Consider the following 20172-nt stretch of genomic DNA (forward strand, 5'->3'; position numbering starts at 1 on the left):
CAGATATAGGTCAAGCTAATACATAATCCATAGTCTCCTCCCCAGTTTGGTTACATATTCATTACATTCCCTATGACCCCATTCGCCGTGGCCCCATTCCCCGCGACCCTTGCCGCTGTTTTGGGGTGAAATTCTTCTTCTGTTTTCTTTTGGCGTTATCCGTTGTTCTTGCCGTTATCGCTCTCCCACACTGGCGTCGTCTTGCCCGGGGGTATCTAATCCTTCTTCTTGTCAGAGGTCTCCGGGCAGTTCCCTCTTATCTTTATTGCCCTATTCTCTGGTTTTCTTTAGACTAAGTGTCTGTAATTCCCCCTTTCCCTGCCCTTTTAAATGTCAACTACCTACAGTTACCCTTTGTCTTGGTTTCTGTGAAGTTCCCCTTTCCCTTTCTATAGCAAAGTGTTACCTTGCCTGGATTCTGGGGCTTTTCTCACTCTTCACTTCCCCCCTTTTCTTTAATCTAGCAGGCTTTTACCTGCGTGATTCTTAATGGGTCTCAAAATAGGCTCCCCTCTCTACCTTTTGTCTTAGCTCATTTTTCTTCCAGACCTCGTACTCCCTTCCAGCACCTTGGGACAGGCACATAGAGCACCTTACTACTGTACAGGTAAAACTTATTAACAACACCAAGATGGCTATAATGATCCTGACCAGGAAGTGCCACCAAGAGACTTTTCTCCACGTGGCCCTGCTGGTTTGGCCTAACCTCCTGCTCCATCAGGACTGACGACAGGAAGATAAACCAGGTCCGTCCTGAGGAGAAGAGCCCAGAGGAGACCAACGGCCAGACCTCCAACTTGCCCTGTTGGTTTGGCCTAACCTGCACCAAGGGAACGGATACCAGGAAGGCAAATCAGGTCCTTCCTGAGGGGCAGCGTCCAGTGGAGACCAAGAGGCAGACCTCATCCTGGTCCTGTTTGTTTGGCCTAACCTCTTGCCCAATTATGATCAAGGACAGGAAGACAAATGAGGTCCCTCCTGAGGGGCAATGTACAGAGGTGATCTCCACCTGGTCCTGGTGGCGTGGTGTAATTTCATGTCCTGACAGGACTGAGAATAGAAAGAAAAACCAGGTCCTTCCCCAGGAGCAACAACCCGTGCAGACCACGATTCTGACCGGCTACTGGCCCTGCTGGCTTGGCCCTTCCCAGTGCCCTAAACAGGTCTGGTACAGAGGCAGCAAGGTTGTTGTTCCTGAGGGCACAAAGCAGCAGTCCCCAGGCACCAAGTGGAAGCTCTACAGCTTGCCTTGCTTCCTGGTCCACCTCCGGGACTACCTGGTGCAAAGAAAAAGACCCTGGCTCCTTATAGACCCCTTGGTAATCACCTGCATTTGCTGCCTGTTGAGGAAGGCCTGTGGACGATGAATTCGCCATGGACAGGTGAGTGATTGAGATGAATTACACAGGGAGGGTACCGTGTCTGCACAGCAGGGAGCCATCAAGGCCATAAACTTGGAGACCTTTAAGGAAAGCAGACCCCCAGAGGTCCATTAGCTCTCCCTAGGGACTTGCCCAGCCACAGGGCTATCACTCAGTAGAGACCACTGCGCAACACAGGGCCTACCAGAGGTGGTGTGAGCCTCATAGGCTGCCCCGAGCATTCCTGTGAGGCTGGAAATGCTCCGTGCAAACCAAAGCCCTGCAGGGTGATGCTCTGCCAAATGAGCCTGCATCCCTTTCACAGTGCCCATGTTCTCTCACTTCCAGATAGCAGGACAAACGGCCTCAGTTTCCAAAGAAACAGAGTGCCAGGAAAAGGACAACGAAGTTGCTTCCAACCTGCTCTGCCTGACTGAGGACAAAATAAGATCTGCGGAGAGTGAGCTGACGACCCCCTGCCTGCTCCAAACGCACATGCATGACATCCAGCAGTGCATGAATACGGAGCATGGCACAGGGGAGAGCATGAGACCATCCGCAGACTCCTCATCCAGCTCCAGCCAGAGTGTGCTTTCTGTGGATGACGGGCAGGAAGGGCATCAAAGCAAGTGAGTGCTGCATCTGTTTGTATGGGGAGGCTGCTGCTCAGGGCAGAAGGCAGTACAGGATTCGGGAGAGAAAAGACACCCAAAGATGCAATGTTCCTGATGGGAGCCCTTGAAGAAGGAGTAGGGGCCCATTTCCCAGAATCTGCCCAGGGCAAGTGCATGCCCTGCTGCGTTCATCTTTGGCCTTGGGAGCTCCAGGGCCTGTGTGAGAGTAGGGCAAGCAAAAGGGAAAGGGGCAGGTGGAGCAGAGAGCAGGGAGAGTGATTTCCATGAGCCACTTGAGTCCATCTGACAGCCTGTTCTTTTCAGGGGGACGGTCAGCCCGCGGGGGGGAGCACGCCTCAGCCCAGCAAAGGTTTGTGCACAGAAAAGTCCTTGATGACTGCAATGTCTTCTACTGGGTGCACACCAACATGAGGAAGATCTGCACCACGAACACCTCCTGCAGAGGAGTTCGGCATTTGCCCACCCAAATGATAATGGTTGGTGTCACCACTTTCTTTCCAAGGCTCTTCCAGTTCCAAGAAGAGAACGGACTTAACATGTCTTTGGACAAAATGCTTGTACCTCCCAGAAGTACGAGCTGCCCTGCTGCCCAGTCATGGCTTCCAAATCACAGTCAAGGAAGATTGGCTTATTTAACTCGGGAAACGCTTGTTACATGAACAGTGTCATACAGTCTCTCTTCATGGCTTCAGAGTGAGTTGTTGCTCCCTTGTTCCCTCTTAGGACTGCTCCCGGGTTGCTCTTTGCACTGGCATTGTGCTTCCCACAATGCTAATTGTCCATCTTGTTTTGCATTTGCGGTTGTCTTCTGCAGCTTTCGGCATTCAGTGTTGAATTTAAACGAGAGTGACCTCCAGCCCCTGATGACAAAACTGAAGTCACTCTTTGCATTGTTGGAGCACAGTCAGGTAATTATTTCATGTTCTAGTTATTTCTTTGGACCAAAGTCCAAAAACCACAACAGCAACAAACCTTTAGATTCCAGATGTTGTGAATCTTTCATATTTGAGGGAAAGTAAGAAAAATAGCCCATACACAAAGTAATTAGGAGTCCTTTCTCCACCAACCTGAAATTTAGCATGAGTGACTCCAGATGGGTCATATCTCAGTGCATTGGTGAAGGCACTCGTCTGTCCCCCAGAGACACCATGTTGACTTTTCACTTGCTGTGAGCCCACTGACCTGCACCTCTGTGTTTTCCAAGACTTGACTGGCAGCTTTGCCTTGTTCCATTGTGGTGCTACACCATTACAGATCCATTGCAGGTCTCTTTCAGGGAGTAACGTAGAGAACATCTTAGCTTGCACATTTGGTCATAAAAGAGCCTGTTTATTCCAAGCAGGTTATGGTGTGTTTGATGTGCATTCACATGCTTGCTTGTTGTGTAGCTCGTAGTTAATGATTTTCCAGTAATTTCCTACAATCCTTCTAGTTATTTTTATTTTGGCCCAGTACATAAAGTCATTTCTCCAGGCAATTAAGGGTCTGCCACTGTATTAATGTGACAACAATTGCCTAAAGGCACTGATTACGTTGCCCAGTAATGCAGTTTACCTCCCTGCAGAGATCAGAGGATGGATGGAAGTTTAGTCGATTTTTATAGGTTTCTTTTTTTAATAAATGGACTTGGTATCAAATTAAGGATCAAATTAAGTTCAGGCTGAAGTTAGTAGAAGTCTGTGGGTCAGGAACAGAAAGCATTTTGAAAATGAATGAAGAAATAAATGCATGTATTTTTCATATGAGTACCTAATTGACACATGCTGGTTAAAGGGGGCACATAGAATCTGTTATCCCCGTGGCAGTCCAACAGAGGGATGTTCAGCAGGGCTGAAATCCTCCCAGTGCTGGTTGCCACATACCAAACCAGTCTTCTCCTATATGAAGTGAGACCCGGTGGCTTAAATGTGTTTTTCCCTCTCTCTACCAGCAACCTGCCATCTCACCAGAGAGCTTCCTGTCTGCCTCCCAGCCATTCTGGTTTACCCCTGGTTCTCAGCAGGACTGCTCGGAGTATCTCAAGTACCTCCTGAATCGGTATGTGGCAAGCAGTATTAATTTTGGAGCCCAGACGTGGTGATGCCCCAAGCATTCACATCATATGAAATGCTGACCCCTCTGAAGTGGTGCGAGCGGCTGAGAACAGAGATTGGGTGTAAAAGATGGGAAAACCGGTCTGGGACTTCTTAGTAGAACTCTGTTTGTGCCGACCTGGGGGGAAGAAATGAATTGGGCTTGAAAATTTCTGAAATTGCCCCACGTTCAGAGGAAAACTGTTTGCCTGACAAGCCTCCTCTCTAAAATGGTGATTTTGCCTTTCTTTCACCAACAAATCCCAAGTCCCCAGAGTCCTGGTGATGCCCTGCAAAGTGGGGTCAATACACGTTGACCATCTGTGCCTTCTGCACCACCACACTTGGCATCAGGCCCCTGTGCACACACAGAAACCATACTGTAGAAACTCGTGCTGTATGTTTTATTGTTCTCATCTTTTTCCTTCTACCAAAGATTACATGAAGAAGAAGAAACTGAAAAGATCTACTACCAGCAGCTCAAGGAATCCAGCTTGATGTCTCAAGCCATGGAGCATCAATCCGTAAACAAGACACTGGTTGAGAAGATGTTTGGGGGAAAAATGCTGACAAAGATTCGTTGCTTGAAGTGTTTAAACGTCTCTTCACGAGAAGAAGCATTCACAGACCTGTCATTGGCGTTCCCCCCATCAGACAGGCCCACGTGCAGGCCAGGAAGCTCTGTTTTACAAGTGGAAGAAATCGGCCCACAGTTTATTGAGTCCCGCAAAAAGCAGCCAACAGGATCTGCCTGGATCCGGAGGAAGCCTGCTGTGTCTGGAGATCCCGGAGCCCAGCCGGTGCTGATGGAAATACTGGGTTTGCAGGAGCCCAGAGAACCAGCACATACAACCAGAGATGCTCACTGGGCTTCTGGGGAGCAGACACGTGCTCCTAAGGAGTCCCGATCTCTTGGGGATTTAATCACCTGTTTTCTATCCCCAGAGAGACTGACCGCAGAGAATCAATACCACTGCGAGAAATGTGCTTCCTTGCAGGATGCTGAGAAGGTGGCAGAGCTGACAGAGGCCCCACATTACCTCATCCTCACACTGCTGCGCTTCTCCTTCGACCCAAAGACCATGAAGAGGACAAAGATCCTGGAGAATGTCTCCATTCCTGAGGTGCTCAAACTGCCCGTCCACGTCAGCTCTGAGGAAACTGAGAACGTCTGTCAGCATGAGATGGGCAGATCTGACCTGGGCAGCACCTTCGTGTCCACCGTGTACGACCTCTGCAGCGTGGTGGTGCACTCAGGCATCACCTCCGAGAGCGGACACTACTACTGCTTCTGCAGAGAGTGCACCGATACCGTGCCCAACACACAGCTTCTGGATGCGACACCAAAACTGGCTTCCAACAAGCAGCTGGACTCTGAGATCCCGTGGTACCTCTTCAACGACCACAGGGTTTGCACCTGCTCCTTTGAAACCATCAGCAACCTGACTTCTTTATTTCCTAGTGCCACTGCCTACATGCTCTTCTACAGGCAGCGGGCAGAGAGACCAAGCTCCCCACTGCATGCGGCTGTGGCAGAAGTCAGGAAACTGCACAGCCGGTCCTTCCCTCAGTAAGGACTTGATGGAAGCCATCTCCAAAGACAACATCCTCTACTTGCAGGTAGATATCGCAGGTGTATACAGCTTGCACTTTCCCATTGAGATTGGGTGTCTAGGTGCTGGTTTGGGATACCCATGTGGCTGGAGAGATACGACACTTTGATGTATCTCTCCAACCAACTTTGAGAGATGAGTTACATGTCTCAGCAACACCAGATTATTTGGGGGAAAATTGTCCAGAGCAAATGGGACAGCACAAAATGGTGGGAGCAATTCCCAAGCATCATTTCCATGTGTATAACAACAGTGTACTTCTGTTGTTTCTCCTACAGGAGCAGGAAAAGGGGGCGAGGAACAGAGCTGTCTTCATTTCCACCTTGCCAACATCCCCGCTGTGGTGGAGAGACTCCATAAGAAGACAGTTCCTGATACAACACAGTGCAGCCCCCTGAAAAGGTTGAAAGTTCACAGCTAGAAAGACATCCAACGTCCAAAACATCCTTCATCCAGCCACCACCAGAGTCCTCCACCACATCTTTGTGACACATGCTTAAAAGAGCGGGACAGCAAATTAATAATTTCTCAAAATTCCATCCATTTTCCCTAATAAACATACCTCCACCATAATCTCATGTGTTTTATGGTGTTTGATTCCGCACGTTACAAGTATTCCCAGGGAGGTGAGCCTGCAAGCTTGCTTGGCGGCACTGAGCAGCAACTGGACGATGCTGAGACCGAGCAGCTTTGGTTGGGACTTTTGTGCTCCACTGGGCCCTTCTTGTGTCACCGGTGACCTCTGGGTGCTGTGAGAGGACACGGCAGACCCAGCTGTTTGTCCAGATGTGTCTTTAGGACTTGGTAACTCTGGTGTTACTTGGTTACTCTGGGCCAGACCTGCCAGACTTGACAACCAGGCTGTCATTTAAGACGCCTTGAACTAAGGCCCTTAAACCCACCGGCTACTTCTTAAAAAAGGAATGGAACAAAACCAGATTCGCTGTATGCACCCTATGTAAGTGCACACTATAGAAAGCAGAAGTGGAGTCCTCAGTACATGGAGACATGGAGCTGTTGGAGCACATCCATAGAAGAGCCACAGTAAGGATCCAATGGATAGAACACCTCTCCCACGAGGACAGGTTGAGAACAACAAACTTGCTGCCTCTGTACCAGACCTGTTTGGGGCACTGGGAAGGGCCAAGCCAGCAGGGCCAGTAGCCGGTCAGAATCGTGGTCTCCACGGGTTGTTGCTCCTGGGGAACGACCTGGTTTTTCTTTCTTTTCTCAGTCCTGTCAGGACAAGAAAATTACACCATGCCACCAGGACGAGGTGGAGGTCACCTCTGTACGTTGCCCCTCAGGAGGGACCTCATTTGTCTTCCTGTCCTTGATCATAATGGGGCAAGAGGTTAGGCCAAATGAACAGGGCCGGGAGGAGGTCTGCCTCTTGGTCTCCACTGGACTCTGCCCCTCAAGAATGACCTGATTTGTCTTCCTGCCCTCCATTCCCTTGGTGCAGGTTAGGCCAAACCAGCAGGGCAAGGTGGACGTCTGGCCCTTGGTCTCCTCTGGGCTCTTCTCCTCAGGATGGACCTGGTTTGTCTTCCTGTCGTCAGTCCTGATGGGGCAGGAAGTTAGGCCAAACCAGCAGGGCCATGTGGAGAGATGTCTCTTGGTGTCCTCTGAACACTGCTCCTCAGCAAAGACCTGGTTTGTCTTCCTGTTCTCAGTCCTGACAGGGCAGGAAGTCAGGCCAAGCCAGCAGGGCCATGTGGAGATTCTTCTCTTGGTCTCCACAGGATGCAGCTTCTCAGTCCTGACAGGGCAGGAAGTCAGGCCAAGCCAGCAGGGCCATGTGGAGATTCTTCTCTTGGTCTCCACAGGATGCTGCTTCTCAGGAATGTCCTGATTTTTCTTCCTGCCCTCAGTTCCTTTGGTGCATGTCAGGCCAAACCAACAGGACCGGGTGGAGGTCAGGATCTTGTTCTCAACTGGATGCTGATCCTGAGGAAGGACCTGGTTTTTCTTCCCGTCCTCCACCCTGACAGGGCAGGAGGTCAGGCCAAACCAACACGGCCAAGTGGAGGTCAGGATCTTGTTTTCCACTGGATGCTGCACCTCAGGAAGTACCTGGTTTTCTTCCTCCATCCAGACAGGGCAGGAGGTTAGGTCAAATCAGCTGGGCCATGTGGATGTCACAATCTTGGTGTCCACCGGACCCTGCTCCACAGGAATGACCGGATTTTTCTACCAGCCCTCAATTCCTTTGGTGCAGGTCAGGCCAAACCAGCAGGGCCAGGTGGAGGTCTGGCTCTTGGTCTCCTTTGTATGCTGCCCCCTCCGTGCCCAAAGCCAGCACAGCTGTGGGAGAGCCCAGCGGCTGCCTCTGCCCTTCCCAGCACGCCCAGCCACGGCCGCCCGCTCTGAGCACAGCTCCCAGCTGCGGGGCCGGCGCTGGGGCAGCCGCAGCCCCCGGGGGATGCGCAAGCGACAAGTGGCCCCGCGTCCTTTCCCAAAACAGAGCGCCGTGGCTTCCCATCGACGGACCGAGGCAGACGGGCGGCCCCAGCCGCTGAGCCACGGTGTCACCAGGTCCCAACGGCCACCGCAGCGCCGCGCAACGGACCCATCGCGTGCGGACGCCATTCGGCGCCCACGTCCCCACAGGAGCCCGACGGTCTTGTGAGCAAAGACAACAGAATGCCTCAAAACCCACACCTACAGCTGCACTAATGTGTGGGCACGCTGGGCTGTGCTCACACTCACACTTCCCTCCCTGTTATCCTTGTTTCCAATGGACAGTACAGCCCTCTTCTCACCTTTTCTCGCCTGGCACATTTATGTGCCCTCCCTCGGGCCAGCTGCTTTGAAGCCTCTTACAAAAGGATCACACACTGCATTGCCTGCTCCTTTAACTGAGGGCAGCCGTAAGGCTGATCGAGCCACAGTTATTGCAGCAAGTGCGACTCTCTTGTCAATTTTACCATCAGAATAGGAGAGCCTTACTGTCACGGAGTGATCTAGATCAATCTATGTCCGTGACAGGGAGACAGTAGGTCCGTGGTCCCCCCGGCCCCCGACAAAGGGGAAGGGGAAAAGGGAAAGGGGTAGGGAGATGGGAGCTGGGCTCAAGGAAACAGAGAAGCGGCACCGATCTAAGGAGGAAAACTTATTTTACTAATTACAATCTAATTGAAATTGAGGCAAATAAATCACGTAAAATAAAAGAGAAAGAGAGAGGTTTCCGAAGACCGAGAAGCCTACTTTGGAACTGAAGGCACAGCAGCTTGGAAGCACAACCATACCTGCTGCCAGGCAGTGAGAGAGAGAGAGAGCCGGCATCACTTTGACTTGTTTCCCTCTCCGACCGTATGTCCTCTGGGACGTGCAGTTCTTCTTCTCTGTGCTCCACATGACGTTATGATGTGGAATTGACTTGCAGAATCAAACTCAATAACCACGAAATAGTTATAAAGCAGGTATGTTTAATGAGTCATGCGCGTACACCGTGGTGCAAGGGGGATAGCTTCACCTCACTTGCACACCATAAGGATAAAGGTGTGTTACAGATATAGGTCAAGCTAATACATAATCCATAGTCTCCTCCCCAGTTTGGTTACATATTCATTACATTCCCTATGACCCCATTCGCCGTGGCCCCATTCCCCGCGACCCTTGCCGCTGTTTTGGGGTGAAATTCTTCTTCTGTTTTCTTTTGGCGTTATCCGTTGTTCTTGCCGTTATCGCTCTCCCACACTGGCGTCGTCTTGCCCGGGGGTATCTAATCCTTCTTCTTGTCAGAGGTCTCCGGGCAGTTCCCTCTTATCTTTATTGCCCTATTCTCTGGTTTTCTTTAGACTAAGTGTCTGTAATTCCCCCTTTCCCTGCCCTTTTAAATGTCAACTACCTACAGTTACCCTTTGTCTTGGTTTCTGTGAAGTTCCCCTTTCCCTTTCTATAGCAAAGTGTTACCTTGCCTGGATTCTGGGGCTTTTCTCACTCTTCACTTCCCCCCTTTTCTTTAATCTAGCAGGCTTTTACCTGCGTGATTCTTAATGGGTCTCAAAATAGGCTCCCCTCTCTACCTTTTGTCTTAGCTCATTTTTCTTCCAGACCTCGTACTCCCTTCCAGCACCTTGGGACAGGCACATAGAGCACCTTACTACTATACAGGTAAAACTTATTAACAACACCAAGATGGCTATAATGATCCTGACCAGGAAGTGCCACCAAGAGACTTTTCTCCACGTGGCCCTGCTGGTTTGGCCTAACCTCCTGCTCCATCAGGACTGACGACAGGAAGATAAACCAGGTCCGTCCTGAGGAGAAGAGCCCAGAGGAGACCAACGGCCAGACCTCCAACTTGCCCTGTTGGTTTGGCCTAACCTGCACCAAGGGAACGGATACCAGGAAGGCAAATCAGGTCCTTCCTGAGGGGCAGCGTCCAGTGGAGACCAAGAGGCAGACCTCATCCTGGTCCTGTTTGTTTGGCCTAACCTCTTGCCCAATTATGATCAAGGACAGGAAGACAAATGAGGTCCCTCCTGAGGGGCAACGTACAGAGGTGATCTCCACCTAGTCCTGGTGGCGTGGTGGAATTTCATGTCCTGACAGGACTGAGAATAGAAAGAAAAACCAGGTCCTTCCCCAGGAGCAACAACCCGTGCAGACCACGATTCTGACCGGCTACTGGCCCTGCTGGCTTGGCCCTTCCCAGTGCCCTAAACAGGTCTGGTACAGAGGCAGCAAGGTTGTTGTTCCTGAGGGCACAAAGCAGCAGTCCCCAGGCACCAAGTGGAAGCTCTACAGCTTGCCTTGCTTCCTGGTCCACCTCCGGGACTACCTGGTGCAAAGAAAAAGACCCTGGCTCCTTATAGACCCCTTGGTAATCACCTGCATTTGCTGCCTGTTGAGGAAGGCCTGTGGACGAAGAATTCGCCATGGACAGGTGAGTGATTGAGATGAATTACACAGGGAGGGTACCGTGTCTGCACAGCAGGGAGCCATCAAGGCCATAAACTTGGAGACCTTTAAGGAAAGCAGACCCCCAGAGGTCCATTAGCTCTCCCTAGGGACTTGCCCAGCCACAGGGCTATCACTCAGTAGAGACCACTGCGCAACACAGGGCCTGCCAGAGGTGGTGTGAGCCTCATAGGCTGCCCCGAGCATTCCTGTGAGGCTGGAAATGCTCCGTGCAAACCAAAGCCCTGCAGGGTGATGCTCTGCCAAATGAGCCTGCATCCCTTTCACAGTGCCCATGTTCTCTCACTTCCAGATAGCAGGACAAACGGCCTCAGTTTCCAAAGAAACAGAGTGCCAGGAAAAGGACAACGAAGTTGCTTCCAACCTGCTCTGCCTGACTGAGGACAAAATAAGATCTGCGGAGAGTGAGCTGACGACCCCCTGCCTGCTCCAAACGCACATGCATGACATCCAGCAGTGCATGAATACGGAGCATGGCACAGGGGAGAGCATGAGACCATCCGCAGACTCCTCATCCAGCTCCAGCCAGAGTGTGCTTTCTGTGGATGACGGGCAGGAAGGGCATCAAAGCAAGTGAGTGCTGCAGTCTGTTTGTATGGGGAGGCTGCGGCTCAGGGCAGAAGGCAGTACAGGATTCGGGAGAGAAAAGACACCCAAAGATGCAATGTTCCTGATGGGAGCCCTTGAAGAAGGAGTAGGGGCCCATTTCCCAGAATCTGCCCAGGGCAAGTGCATGCCCTGCTGCGTTCATCTTTGGCCTTGGGAGCTCCAGGGCCTGTGTGAGAGTAGGGCAAGCAAAAGGGAAAGGGGCAGGTGGAGCAGAGAGCAGGGAGAGTGATTTCCATGAGCCACTTGAGTCCATCTGACAGCCTGTTCTTTTCAGGGGGACGGTCAGCCCGCGGGGGGGAGCACGCCTCAGCCCAGCAAAGGTTTGTGCACAGAAAAGTCCTTGATGACTGCAATGTCTTCTACTGGGTGCACACCAACATGAGGAAGATCTGCACCACGAACACCTCCTGCAGAGGAGTTCGGCATTTGCCCACCCAAATGATAATGGTTGGTGTCACCACTTTCTTTCCAAGGCTCTTCCAGTTCCAAGAAGAGAACGGACTTAACATGTCTTTGGACAAAATGCTTGTACCTCCCAGAAGTACGAGCTGCCCTGCTGCCCAGTCATGGCTTCCAAATCACAGTCAAGGAAGATTGGCTTATTTAACTCGGGAAACGCTTGTTACATGAACAGTGTCATACAGTCTCTCTTCATGGCTTCAGAGTGAGTTGTTGCTCCGTTGTTCCCTCTTAGGACTGCTCCCGGGTTGCTCTTTGCACTGGAATTGTGCTTCCCACAATGCTAATTGTCCATCTTGTTTTGCATTTGCGGTTGTCTTCTGCAGCTTTCGGCATTCAGTGTTGAATTTAAACGAGAGTGACCTCCAGCCCCTGATGACAAAACTGAAGTCACTCTTTGCATTGTTGGAGCACAGTCAGGTAATTATTTCATGTTCTAGTTATTTCTTTGGACCAAAGTCCAAAAACCACAACAGCAACAAACCTTTAGATTCCAGATGTTGTGAATCTTTCATATTTGAGGGAAAGTAAGAAAAATAGCCCATACACAAAGTAATTAGGAGTCCTTTCTCCACCAACCTGAAATTTAGCATGAGTGACTCCAGATGGGTCATATCTCAGTGCATTGGTGAAGGCACTCGTCTGTCCCCCAGAGACACCATGTTGACTTTTCACTTGCTGTGAGCCCACTGACCTGCACCTCTGTGTTTTCCAAGACTTGACTGGCAGCTTTGCCTTGTTCCATTGTGGTGCTACACCATTACAGATCCATTGCAGGTCTCTTTCAGGGAGTAACGTAGAGAACATCTTAGCTTGCACATTTGGTCATAAAAGAGCCTGTTTATTCCAAGCAGGTTATGGTGTGTTTGATGTGCATTCACATGCTTGCTTGTTGTGTAGCTCGTAGTTAATGATTTTCCAGTAATTTCCTACAATCCTTCTAGTTATTTTTATTTTGGCCCAGTACATAAAGTCATTTCTCCAGGCAATTAAGGGTCTGCCACTGTATTAATGTGACAACAATTGCCTAAAGGCACTGATTACGTTGCCTAGTAATGCAGTTTACCTCCCTGCAGAGATCAGAGGATGGATGGAAGTTTAGTCGATTTTTATAGGTTTCTTTTTTTAATAAATGGACTTGGTATCAAATTAAGGATCAAATTAAGTACAGGCTGAAGTTAGTAGAAGTCTGTGGGTCAGGAACAGAAAGCATTTTGAAAATGAATGAAGAAATAAATGCATGTATTTTTCATATGAGTACCTAATTGACACATGCTGGTTAAAGGGGGCACATAGAATCTGTTATCCCCGTGGCAGTCCAACAGAGGGATGTTCAGCAGGGCTGAAATCCTCCCAGTGCTGGTTGCCACATACCAAACCAGTCTTCTCCTATATGAAGTGAGACCCGGTGGCTTAAATGTGTTTTTCCCTCTCTCTACCAGCAACCTGCCATCTCACCAGAGAGCTTCCTGTCTGCCTCCCAGCCATTCTGGTTTACCCCTGGTTCTCAGCAGGACTGCTCGGAGTATCTCAAGTACCTCCTGAAGCGGTATGTGGCAAGCAGTATTAATTTTGGAGCCCAGACGTGGTGATGCCCCAAGCATTCACATCATATGAAATGCTGACCCCTCTGAAGTGGTGCGAGCGGCTGAGAACAGAAATTGGGTGTAAAAGATGGGAAAACCGGTCTGGGACTTCTTAGTAGAACTCTGTTTGTGCCGACCTGGGGGGAAGAAATGAATTGGGCTTGAAAATTTCTGAAATTGCCCCACGTTCAGAGGAAAACTGTTTGCCTGACAAGCCTCCTCTCTAAAATGGTGATTTTGCCTTTCTTTCACCAACAAATCCCAAGTCCCCAGAGTCCTGGTGATGCCCTGCAAAGTGGGGTCAATACACGTTGACCATCTGTGCCTTCTGCACCACACTTGGCATCAGGCCCCTGTGCACACACAGAAACCATACTGTAGAAACTCGTGCTGTATGTTTTATTGTTCTCATCTTTTTCCTTCTACCAAAGATTACATGAAGAAGAAGAAACTGAAAAGATCTACTACCAGCAGCTCAAGGAATCCAGCTTGATGTCTCAAGCCATGGAGCATCAATCCGTAAACAAGACACTGGTTGAGAAGATGTTTGGGGGAAAAATGCTGACAAAGATTCGTTGCTTGAAGTGTTTAAACGTCTCTTCACGAGAAGAAGCATTCACAGACCTGTCATTGGCGTTCCCCCCATCAGACAGGCCCACGTGCAGGCCCGGAAGCTCTGTTTTACAAGTGGAAGAAATCGGCCCACAGTTTATTGAGTCCCGCAAAAAGCAGCCAACAGGATCTGCCTGGATCCGGAGGAAGCCTGCTGTGTCTGGAGATCCCGGAGCCCAGCCGGTGCTGATGGAAATACTGGGTTTGCAGGAGCCCAGAGAACCAGCACATACAACCAGAGATGCTCACTGGGCTTCTGGGGAGCAGACACGCGCTCCTAAGGAGTCCCGATCTCTTGGGGATTTAATCACCTGTTTTCTATCCCCAGAGAGACTGACCGCAGAGAATCAATACCACTGCGAGAAATGTGCTTCCTTGCAGGATGCTGAGAAGGTGGCAGAGCTGACAGAGGCCCCACATTACCTCATCCTCACACTGCTGCGCTTCTCCTTCGACCCAAAGACCATGAAGAGGACAAAGATCCTGGAGAATGTCTCCATTCCTGAGGTGCTCAAACTGCCCGTCCACGTCAGCTCTGAGGAAACTGAGAACGTCTGTCAGCATGAGATGGGCAGATCTGACCTGGGCAGCACCTTCGTGTCCACCGTGTACGACCTCTGCAGCGTGGTGGTGCACTCAGGCATCACCTCCGAGAGCGGACACTACTACTGCTTCTGCAGAGAGTGCACCGATACCGTGCCCAACACACAGCTTCTGGATGCGACACCAAAACTGGCTTCCAACAAGCAGCTGGACTCTGAGATCCCGTGGTACCTCTTCAACGACCACAGGGTTTGCACCTGCTCCTTTGAAACCATCAGCAACCTGACTTCTTTATTTCCTAGTGCCACTGCCTACATGCTCTTCTACAGGCAGCGGGCAGAGAGACCAAGCTCCCCACTGCATGCGGCTGTGGCAGAAGTCAGGAAACTGCACAGCCGGTCCTTCCCTCAGTAAGGACTTGATGGAAGCCATCTCCAAAGACAACATCCTCTACTTGCAGGTAGATATCGCAGGTGTATACAGCTTGCACTTTCCCATTGAGATTGGGTGTCTAGGTGCTGGTTTGGGATACCCATGTGGCTGGAGAGATACGACACTTTGATGTATCTCTCCAACCAACTTTGAGAGATGAGTTACATGTCTCAGCAACACCAGATTATTTGGGGGAAAATTGTCCAGAGCAAATGGGACAGCACAAAGAGGGTGGGAGCAATTCCCAAGCATCATTTCCATGTGTATAACAACAGTGTACTTCTGTTGTTTCTCCTACAGGAGCAGGAAAAGGGGGCGAGGAACAGAGCTGTCTTCATTTCCACCTTGCCAACATCCCCGCTGTGGTGGAGAGACTCCATAAGAAGACAGTTCCTGATACAACACAGTGCAGCCCCCTGAAAAGGTTGAAAGTTCACAGCTAGAAAGACATCCAACGTCCAAAACATCCTTCATCCAGCCACCACCAGAGTCCTCCACCACATCTTTGTGACACATGCTTAAAAGAGCGGGACAGCAAATTAATAATTTCTCAAAATTCCATCCATTTTCCCTAATAAACATACCTCCACCATAATCTCATGTGTTTTATGGTGTTTGATTCCGCACGTTACAAGTATTCCCAGGGAGGTGAGCCTGCAAGCTTGCTTGGCGGCACTGAGCAGCAACTGGACGATGCTGAGACCGAGCAGCTTTGGTTGGGACTTTTGTGCTCCACTGGGCCCTTCTTGTGTCACCGGTGACCTCTGGGTGCTGTGAGAGGACACGGCAGACCCAGCTGTTTGTCCAGATGTGTCTTTAGGACTTGGTAACTCTGGTGTTACTTGGTTACTCTGGGCCAGACCTGCCAGACTTGACAACCAGGCTGTCATTTAAGACGCCTTGAACTAAGGCCCTTAAACCCACCGGCTACTTCTTAAAAAAGGAATGGAACAAAACCAGATTCGCTGTATGCACCCTATGTAAGTGCACACTATAGAAAGCAGAAGTGGAGTCCTCAGTACATGGAGACATGGAGCTGTTGGAGCACATCCATAGAAGAGCCACAGTAAGGATCCAATGGATAGAACACCTCTCCCACGAGGACAGGTTGAGAACAACAAACTTGCTGCCTCTGTACCAGACCTCTGTGGGGCACTGGGAAGGGCCAAGCCAGCAGGGCCAGTAGCCGGTCAGAATCGTGGTCTCCACGGGTTGTTGCTCCTGGGGAACGACCTGGTTTTTCTTTCTTTTCTCAGTCCTGTCAGGACAAGAAAATTACACCATGCCACCAGGACGAGGTGGAGGTCTCCTCTGTACGTTGCCCCTCAGGAGGGACCTCATTTGTCTTCCTGTCCTTGATCATAATGGGGCAAGAGGTTAGGCCAAATGAACAGGGCCGGGAGGAGGTCTGCCTCTTGGTCTCCACTGGACTCTGCCCCTCAAGAATGACCTGATTTGTCTTCCTGCCCTCCATTCCCTTGGTGCAGGTTAGGCCAAACCAACAGGGCAAGGTGGACGTCTGGCCCTTGGTCTCCTCTGGGCTCTTCTCCTCAGGATGGACCTGGTTTGTCTTCCTGTCGTCAGTCCTGATGGGGCAGGAAGTTAGGCCAAACCAGCAGGGCCATGTGGAGAGATGTCTCTTGGTGTCCTCTGAACACTGCTCCTCAGCAAAGACCTGGTTTGTCTTCCTGTTCTCAGTCCTGACAGGGCAGGAAGTCAGGCCAAGCCAGCAGGGCCATGTGGAGATTCTTCTCTTGGTCTCCACAGGATGCAGCTTCTCAGTCCTGACAGGGCAGGAAGTCAGGCCAAGCCAGCAGGGCCATGTGGAGATTCTTCTCTTGGTCTCCACAGGATGCTGCTTCTCAGGAATGTCCTGATTTTTCTTCCTGCCCTCAGTTCCTTTGGTGCATGTCAGGCCAAACCAACAGGACCGGGTGGAGGTCAGGATCTTGTTCTCAACTGGATGCTGATCCTGAGGAAGGACCTGGTTTTTCTTCCCGTCCTCCACCCTGACAGGGCAGGAGGTCAGGCCAAACCAACACGGCCAAGTGGAGGTCAGGATCTTGTTTTCCACTGGATGCTGCACCTCAGGAAGTACCTGGTTTTCTTCCTCCATCCAGACAGGGCAGGAGGTTAGGTCAAATCAGCTGGGCCATGTGGATGTCACAATCTTGGTGTCCACCGGACCCTGCTCCACAGGAATGACCGGATTTTTCTACCAGCCCTCAATTCCTTTGGTGCAGGTCAGGCCAAACCAGCAGGGCCAGGTGGAGGTCTGGCTCTTGGTCTCCTTTGTATGCTGCCCCCTCCGTGCCCAAAGCCAGCACAGCTGTGGGAGAGCCCAGCGGCTGCCTCTGCCCTTCCCAGCACGCCCAGCCACGGCCGCCCGCTCTGAGCACAGCTCCCAGCTGCGGGGCCGGCGCTGGGGCAGCCGCAGCCCCCGGGGGATGCGCAAGCGACAAGTGGCCCCGCGTCCTTTCCCAAAACAGAGCGCCGTGGCTTCCCATCGACGGACCGAGGCAGACGGGCGGCCCCAGCCGCTGAGCCACGGTGTCACCAGGTCCCAACGGCCACCGCAGCGCCGCGCAACGGACCCATCGCGTGCGGACGCCATTCGGCGCCCACGTCCCCACAGGAGCCCGACGGTCTTGTGAGCAAAGACAACAGAATGCCTCAAAACCCACACCTACAGCTGCACTAATGTGTGGGCACGCTGGGCTGTGCTCACACTCACACTTCCCTCCCTGTTATCCTTGTTTCCAATGGACAGTACAGCCCTCTTCTCACCTTTTCTCGCCTGGCACATTTATGTGCCCTCCCTCGGGCCAGCTGCTTTGAAGCCTCTTACAAAAGGATCACACACTGCATTGCCTGCTCCTTTAACTGAGGGCAGCCGTAAGGCTGATCGAGCCACAGTTATTGCAGCAAGTGCGACTCTCTTGTCAATTTTACCATCAGAATAGGAGAGCCTTACTGTCACGGAGTGATCTAGATCAATCTATGTCCGTGACAGGGAGACAGTAGGTCCGTGGTCCCCCCGGCCCCCGACAAAGGGGAAGGGGAAAAGGGAAAGGGGTAGGGAGATGGGAGCTGGGCTCAAGGAAACAGAGAAGCGGCACCGATCTAAGGAGGAAAACTTATTTTACTAATTACAATCTAATTGAAATTGAGGCAAATAAATCACGTAAAATAAAAGAGAAAGAGAGAGGTTTCCGAAGACCGAGAAGCCTACTTTGGAACTGAAGGCACAGCAGCTTGGAAGCACAACCATACCTGCTGCCAGGCAGTGAGAGAGAGAGAGAGCCGGCATCACTTTGACTTGTTTCCCTCTCCGACCGTATGTCCTCTGGGACGTGCAGTTCTTCTTCTCTGTGCTCCACATGACGTTATGATGTGGAATTGACTTGCAGAATCAAACTCAATAACCACGAAATAGTTATAAAGCAGGTATGTTTAATGAGTCATGCGCGTACACCGTGGTGCAAGGGGGATAGCTTCACCTCACTTGCACACCATAAGGATAAAGGTGTGTTACAGATATAGGTCAAGCTAATACATAATCCATAGTCTCCTCCCCAGTTTGGTTACATATTCATTACATTCCCTATGACCCCATTCGCCGTGGCCCCATTCCCCGCGACCCTTGCCGCTGTTTTGGGGTGAAATTCTTCTTCTGTTTTCTTTTGGCGTTATCCGTTGTTCTTGCCGTTATCGCTCTCCCACACTGGCGTCGTCTTGCCCGGGGGTATCTAATCCTTCTTCTTGTCAGAGGTCTCCGGGCAGTTCCCTCTTATCTTTATTGCCCTATTCTCTGGTTTTCTTTAGACTAAGTGTCTGTAATTCCCCCTTTCCCTGCCCTTTTAAATGTCAACTACCTACAGTTACCCTTTGTCTTGGTTTCTGTGAAGTTCCCCTTTCCCTTTCTATAGCAAAGTGTTACCTTGCCTGGATTCTGGGGCTTTTCTCACTCTTCACTTCCCCCCTTTTCTTTAATCTAGCAGGCTTTTACCTGCGTGATTCTTAATGGGTCTCAAAATAGGCTCCCCTCTCTACCTTTTGTCTTAGCTCATTTTTCTTCCAGACCTCGTACTCCCTTCCAGCACCTTGGGACAGGCACATAGAGCACCTTACTACTGTACAGGTAAAACTTATTAACAACACCAAGATGGCTATAATGATCCTGACCAGGAAGTGCCACCAAGAGACTTTTCTCCACGTGGCCCTGCTGGTTTGGCCTAACCTCCTGCTCCATCAGGACTGACGACAGGAAGATAAACCAGGTCCGTCCTGAGGAGAAGAGCCCAGAGGAGACCAACGGCCAGACCTCCAACTTGCCCTGTTGGTTTGGCCTAACCTGCACCAAGGGAACGGATACCAGGAAGGCAAATCAGGTCCTTCCTGAGGGGCAGCGTCCAGTGGAGACCAAGAGGCAGACCTCATCCTGGTCCTGTTTGTTTGGCCTAACCTCTTGCCCAATTATGATCAAGGACAGGAAGACAAATGAGGTCCCTCCTGAGGGGCAATGTACAGAGGTGATCTCCACCTGGTCCTGGTGGCGTGGTGGAATTTCATGTCCTGACAGGACTGAGAATAGAAAGAAAAACCAGGTCCTTCCCCAGGAGCAACAACCCGTGCAGACCACGATTCTGACCGGCTACTGGCCCTGCTGGCTTGGCCCTTCCCAGTGCCCTAAACAGGTCTGGTACAGAGGCAGCAAGGTTGTTGTTCCTGAGGGCACAAAGCAGCAGTCCCCAGGCACCAAGTGGAAGCTCTACAGCTTGCCTTGCTTCCTGGTCCACCTCCGGGACTACCTGGTGCAAAGAAAAAGACCCTGGCTCCTTATAGACCCCTTGGTAATCACCTGCATTTGCTGCCTGTTGAGGAAGGCCTGTGGACGATGAATTCGCCATGGACAGGTGAGTGATTGAGATGAATTACACAGGGAGGGTACCGTGTCTGCACAGCAGGGAGCCATCAAGGCCATAAACTTGGAGACCTTTAAGGAAAGCAGACCCCCAGAGGTCCATTAGCTCTCCCTAGGGACTTGCCCAGCCACAGGGCTATCACTCAGTAGAGACCACTGCGCAACACAGGGCCTACCAGAGGTGGTGTGAGCCTCATAGGCTGCCCCGAGCATTCCTGTGAGGCTGGAAATGCTCCGTGCAAACCAAAGCCCTGCAGGGTGATGCTCTGCATCCCTTTCACAGTGCCCATGTTCTCTCACTTCCAGATAGCAGGACAAACGGCCTCAGTTTCCAAAGAAACAGAGTGCCAGGAAAAGGACAACGAAGTTGCTTCCAACCTGCTCTGCCTGACTGAGG

General features: G+C 51.1%; 2 pseudogenes; both read left to right on the plus strand.

Moving 5' to 3' along the window:
* The first annotated feature begins 2080 nt into the window (after positions 1 to 2080).
* LOC146762890 (ubiquitin carboxyl-terminal hydrolase 35-like) lies at positions 2081 to 6254 on the plus strand (annotated as a pseudogene).
* A 5020-nt stretch (positions 6255 to 11274) lies between these two features.
* On the plus strand, positions 11275 to 15446 carry LOC146762891 (ubiquitin carboxyl-terminal hydrolase 35-like; annotated as a pseudogene).
* The last annotated feature ends 4726 nt before the right edge of the window (positions 15447 to 20172 follow it).

Source organism: Coturnix japonica, chromosome 1, assembly GCF_054131305.1.
Source record: "Coturnix japonica strain WE chromosome 1, WE-NBRP24, whole genome shotgun sequence".
Taxonomy (NCBI): domain Eukaryota; kingdom Metazoa; phylum Chordata; class Aves; order Galliformes; family Phasianidae; genus Coturnix; species Coturnix japonica.